Raw genomic sequence first — 6,000 nt, 5'->3', positions numbered from 1 at the left:
CCCGCCCGCCCTTCCCAGCACCTCCCTCCGGCGCGCTCTTCCCGGCGCCTCCCGCCGGCGCCCCGCTTTCCAAACCCTCACTTTGGGGGTGAGGCCCCGACCGAGAAATGCTGGCGACGGCGGGCCGGGACCCTCAGGAGGACCTCTTGCTCTCCGCCCTTTACCCCTGAGTTACTTCATCCTAGAGTCCTAGTGGGCGTTCGGACCAGGAGTGACACCCCCCCCCTCCCAGAGGAAGGAGGAGCGGTGACTCCTGGAACAGCCCGCGAACTGGGGAGGGCAGGTGAGTCACCGCTCGGCGCACAGGTGAGTCTCAGGGCGCTGCCCGCGCCGGCCCCACCCCCGTGACGGTGCCTCTGGGACCCGGCGTGGCGACGCAGTCCTGGGGACGCTCCTTTGAGGAATGCCACAGGTGCTCTAGAGTAACAGGCTTACAGAAAAGTACTCTAGGCCCACCCGCTGATTTTACGGAAGGAAACTGGCCTCACAGGTTGAGGCGGAGTGAAACTAGAATCCGACTCTCGGGACTTTATAAGGTGAGATGGAAGGCCTCCTTGAAGTCACCTAACCCATCCCCTTACTTGACAGATGAGGAAGCCAAGATCTCTCCTGTTGAAGGACAGGAACATGTTACAGTAGCATCCCCTCCTGAGACTGCCCCCTACACACACACACACACACACACACACACACACACACACACACGATGTACCAGGCTTTTATCCCTACCCCTCCAGCCATTTAGGGAATGTTTATCCACACACACACACACACACACACACACACACACACACACACACACGATGTACCAGGCTTTTATCCCTATCCCTCCAGCCATTTAGGGAATGTTTATCCACACACACACACACACACACACACACACACACACACACACACGATGTACCAGGCTTTTATCCCTACCCCTCCAGCCATTTAGGGAATGTTTATCCCCATCCTTCCTTATCTTCCTGGTGAATGCTCTAAAAAAACTTCAAAACAAACAAAACAAAAAACAAACAAAACAATTACATACTCACTATCAGCCTGATATTTAAAAAAACCCTAAAGGTTTCAACTGCTTCATCCTGGGATGATGAACAAGGTTGATTTCAGTATTGGCCTAGAAATCCAAAATAAGGAAAGACCCAATACCCACTGCCAGCTTGGTGCTGAGCCCTGAATAGGCTACTAGGGAGACTCCCACAACATGTTTACCCTTTACTACTCACATCTCCCTCTCCCCCAGGAAATGCAAACTCTTGGAAAACAAAACCTGTATTCCATCCAGGACCCAGCTCAGTAATCATCCCCTAGACAGTGCCAAGTTAACATCCACAGGTAAATGTGCCCACGGTAATTCAAAGCACTCTTCTGCTGGGTAAGAGATGTGGACAAGGCGCAATAGGACCATGAAGGAGAGAACAAACTTCAAAGAGAAAGACAGACCTTAACAAGCCATTCTTGCCCCACTACACCCCCATTCTCTTTCTGTCTTCAGAGTCTTTGCTCCTGTAGTCTCCCCTTCCTGGAATGACCATGGCTTCCCCCGACCACATTTGGCTACCTCAGAACATAGTAATTAGTCAATAAATATCTGTTTGAACCAACTGTTTGAACAGTTAAGGGATTATAGTCCATAACTTTGTATATCCATCATCTCACTGAGGAGCAGCTACTTAAATTGTGAGGCCCCTGTTTCAAAAATTATTAAGAATTTCAGGGTGCCTGGGTGGCTCAGTTGGTTAAGCATCTGACTTCGGTTCAGGTCATGATTTCATAGTTTGTGAGTTCAAGCCCTGTATCGTGCTCTGTGCTGACAGCTCAGAGCCTGAAGTCAGCTTCAGAGTGTGTCTCCCTCTCTCTCTGCCTCTGCCCCACTCACACTGTCTCTCTCTCCTTCAAAATTAAATAAACATTAAAAAAAATTTTTTAATTATTAAGAATTTCAAGGGGCGCCTGGGTGGCTCAGTTGGTTAAGTCTCCGGCTTCGGCTCAGGTCAGATCTCACATTCGTGGGTTCGAGCCCCGCGTCAGGCTCTGTGCTGACAGCTAGCTCAGAGCCTGGAGCCTGCTTCTGGTTCTGTCTCCTTCTCTCTCTGCCTCTCCCCCTCTCATGCTCTGTCTCTCTCTGTATCAAAAATAAATAAAACATTAAAAAAAATTTTAAAAAAAAGCTTTAAAAAAAAAAAAAGAATTTCAAGACAGCAGAGCATTCATGAAGCCATTCTAAGCATAAGGCCCTACTATAGGTTTAATACATGTGTCCCCCAAAATTCATATATTGAAAACCTAATGCCAAAACTGATGGTATTAGGAGAGGGGTTTGGGGGAGGTGACTAGGTCATGAGGGTGGAGCCCTCAGGAATGGGATCAGTGCCCATATAAAAGAGGTCCCAGAGACATCCCTAGCCTCTTTTGCCATGTGAAGACACAGCAAGAAGACTCTGACTATAAACCAGGAAAAGAGGAAGAGAGCTCTCACCAGAATGTTACCATGCTTGATACCTTGATCTTGGACGTTCCAGTCCCCAGAACTATGAGAAATAAAATTCTATTGTTTATACTACCCAGTCCGTGGTCATTTGTTATACCAATGCAAAGGCCTTAAAGATGAAAGTGCAAGGATTGTTTTAAGAAGAGAAAGGTCAAATGACAAAAAGGATATGATAAGGGACTTGCAGTGTGCCTTGTAGCTAAAGGGAGTCAGCTTTCTACCTCTGAGAAACCTTGAAAACCTTACCAGGGAAGACTTGAGCATTCACTGTGTTCCAGGCACTTTTGTACGGTGACGCAGGTAGCCACAACACAATAGAGAATAAAACTACCCGATCCTCTCACACAACTTAAAATGTAATGGAAGAGACAGCTATTAAAGCAGGTAAACTATAAAAACAAAGTCAAGTGTGAAGATAAAGAGAGAAGTAGATTTGGGGGGAAATTAACCTAGGCTGGGTTCAGTGACCTAAGAAAGTGACCTTTATGCTATGACCCACACAAGTCATACTTTAGCACTCACCTCTCCACCAAAACTGCTTTCATCAAGGTCCCTGATGACCTCCATGCTTGATCAGTCTCCTTCTTGACACACTATCTTCATTGGGCCTCCAGGAAACTAGGGTCTTCTGAGTTTCTTCCAGCATCCCTGGCTGCAACTTATTCCCCTTTAGAGATTCCTTCTAAATCCGCCCAACCTCTAAATGTTAAAGCAGCAGTTCTCAAAGTGCACTCCAAGGACTCCTGAGTCCCTTTTTAGGGGGTAATAAACTATTTTCATAGTAATATTAGAATATTATTGGCCTTTTTCACTCCCAGTCTCTCATAGTGTATACTAGAGTGTTCCAGATGACATGATGTATGATATGGCATCACACAGAATGCAGAAGCAGATGGAGAATCCAGTTACCTTTTATTAAGCCAGACAGTTAAAGAGATTTGCAAAAATGCAAATAATAATGACACTTCTCCCTAAATTTCCTTTTGTTTCAGACAACATTGTCCTTTTTCTTTAAAAGATATTATTGATGAGAATGTAATAATACAGTAAACATTGATAGACAAAACTCACATTAACAAAAGCTCTTTGAGATCTTCAAGTAGTTTTAAGAGTTTAGAAGATTCTTGATACCAAAAAGTTTAAGAACTGATGATAGAGTGTCCCAGGACTCCATCCTTGGACCCCCTTGTCTGTCTGTCATAAACCCATTGGCAATCTCATCCAGTCGTTTGGCATTAAATATGCTGTCAATTCCAGGTTCATATCTCTACCTGAACCTTTCCCCTGAATTCTAACTCCCATATCTATTTCCCTCCTTGATACCTCCATTTGAATACCTAGTAAAGCATCTAGACATTTCACACTTTATAGGTCTATATATCTAAAACTGATTTCCTTACAAGTCTGCCCAAATCTGCTGATCCCACAGTTCTCATTTCATTAAATGGCAACTCCATTCTTTTAGTTGTTTAGGCCAAAAACTTTGCAGTCATTCTTGACCGTGTTCTTTCCGTCACACATGTTATATCTGATTCCTCAACAAATCCTGTTCCTCTACCTTCAAAATGTATTCTGTGTATGTGTGTGGATTTTATACCATTTCTACTGTTAACATCCTGAATCAAGCCATCAATATCACTTACTTGAATTTCACAGAAGCCTCCTCACTGGTCTCCTTACTTTGGCCCTTGCCTCCCACAGTCTTAAGTCAGCAGCTGCGGTAATCCTGTTAAAATATAAGTCCATACATGTCACTCCTACTCTGCCCAAAATCCTCCAATGGCTCCTATCCCACCCAGAGTAGAAGGCAAGGTCCTTATAAGGGCCTGCAGACCTCACCTGCTCCTACACATTTCCCTGACACACTGGCCTCTTTACTATTCCAGGAACCCATCAGGCAGGCTCTCCCCTTAGGGCCTTTCCTTTCTGCCTGGAATGCTCTCCTCCAAATAACTGCCTGACTCACTCTCTCACCTCCCCCAGGTCTAGGCTCAGCTGTCACTGTTTGAGGGAGGCTTCCTCTTGGCCACCTTATTTAAAATTGCAACCACTTCCTCCAACATCTCCATCCCTCTTTCCTTGCTTTTTATTTCTACTTAGGGTGTATCACCATCTGACGTATAAAGTCATACATATATTTATGTTTATATACTTATTTTTTAACTGCTTATTTTCTTCTGTCTGCCTCCCACTAGAATTTAAGCCTCATGAGGGTGAGAATTGTTGTCTGTTTTATTCAGTGCTATGTCTCTGGTGCCTAGAATAGTGCCTGGTACATAGCAGATCCCTCAGTAAATATTTGTTGAATGAAAGAAAGAATGAATAAGTGGAACCTTAAAGACAATGAAAAAAATGGATAGGGAGGGAAGGAAAGAGTTTGATTCTAGACCAAGGAACAAGGAACTTTGAAGGCCCTGAGTCGATTCCAGGAAAAGAAGTTCTCTGATTTATGAGCTGGTGAGGTAAGCAGAGGCCAGACTGGAGAGGGCTTTATAAGGCTTCACACTTTACTGTGAGGGGAAGGGGACACTACAAAGGATTTTAAACAAAGAGATAGCATGATCATATTTTGTTTTTAAAAATTTTACTTTGGAAGAAAGCAGATTGTAAAGCAGTGCACATAATACCCTATTTATGTTTGAACAACATATACATATCCATTTTAATGCTCTTTTCTCATAGCTGCTAAGCCATTTAAAACATATCATCTGTTCAGAACCCTCCAGTTCTTCCTATCTCACTCGAAATAAAATCTACAAGATCTTGCCTAGCAACCTCAGACCTATCTTTGGCTTTTCCGCTACATCTTACCCTGCTGCCCCCTGTACTTTTCCATAACACGTCAAGCACCTTCCGGCCTCATGGCCTTTGAATTCCCAGTTGCTGATGCTTGGAATGGTCTTCCCCTCATTGCATTTTATCTCGCCCCATGGCTTCATTCAGATCTCAAAGGTCTCCTTGTCCAAGTGACACTCCCTAACTGCCCTTCACAAAACACCACTAGCACCCACTTCCCTCCCCTACCCTCTCCATTGTATTTCTTATTTTTTAAAGGTATTTTTAAATTGTAATTTGTTTTGTTTTGTTTTTTGAGAGAGAGAGAGAGAGAGAGCAAGCACATGAGTGGAGGAGAAGGGCAGAGGGAGAAAAATAGAGAATCTTAAGCAGGCTCCGTGATCAGTGTAGAACCAGATGAGGGGCCAGTCCCACAACCCTGGGGTCATGACCTGAACCCAAATCCAGATTTGGATACTCCGCCAACTGAACCAGCCAGGTGCCCCTCCATTTTATTTCTTTACCCTACTGTACTTCATAGCACTGGTCACCACCTAATACATTATATGATTATTTATTCACTTGCTGTCTGTCTTTTCCATTAGAATGTGTTATTAAAGGAGGTAAATTTCTCTATTCATTGTTGTGGTTCCAGCACCTAGAGCTGTGCCTCGCAGATAACACATACTCAGTTGAGTAAATGGTTACAAGTATGTAGGAATACTCAGCAA

General features: G+C 44.2%; 1 protein-coding gene across 1 annotated transcript in view; it reads right to left on the bottom strand.

The window, feature by feature from the left end:
• The window catches only part of CTNNA1 (catenin alpha 1), a 178,818-nt gene extending 174,602 nt beyond the window's left edge, over positions 1-4,216 (bottom strand). Inside the window, exon 1 of the mRNA XM_029941997.1 lies at positions 4,138-4,216. The gene's annotated coding sequence lies outside the window, so the exon portion shown is untranslated. The remainder of the gene's footprint in view (positions 1-4,137) is intronic.
• Positions 4,217-6,000: the final 1,784 nt, after the last annotated feature.

This window comes from Suricata suricatta, chromosome 6 (genome assembly GCF_006229205.1).
Source record: "Suricata suricatta isolate VVHF042 chromosome 6, meerkat_22Aug2017_6uvM2_HiC, whole genome shotgun sequence".
In the NCBI taxonomy this organism is placed as follows: Eukaryota; Metazoa; Chordata; class Mammalia; order Carnivora; family Herpestidae; genus Suricata; species Suricata suricatta.
Note: the sequence above shows the minus strand (reverse complement) of the source record. Positions and strands in the feature narration are given on the sequence as shown.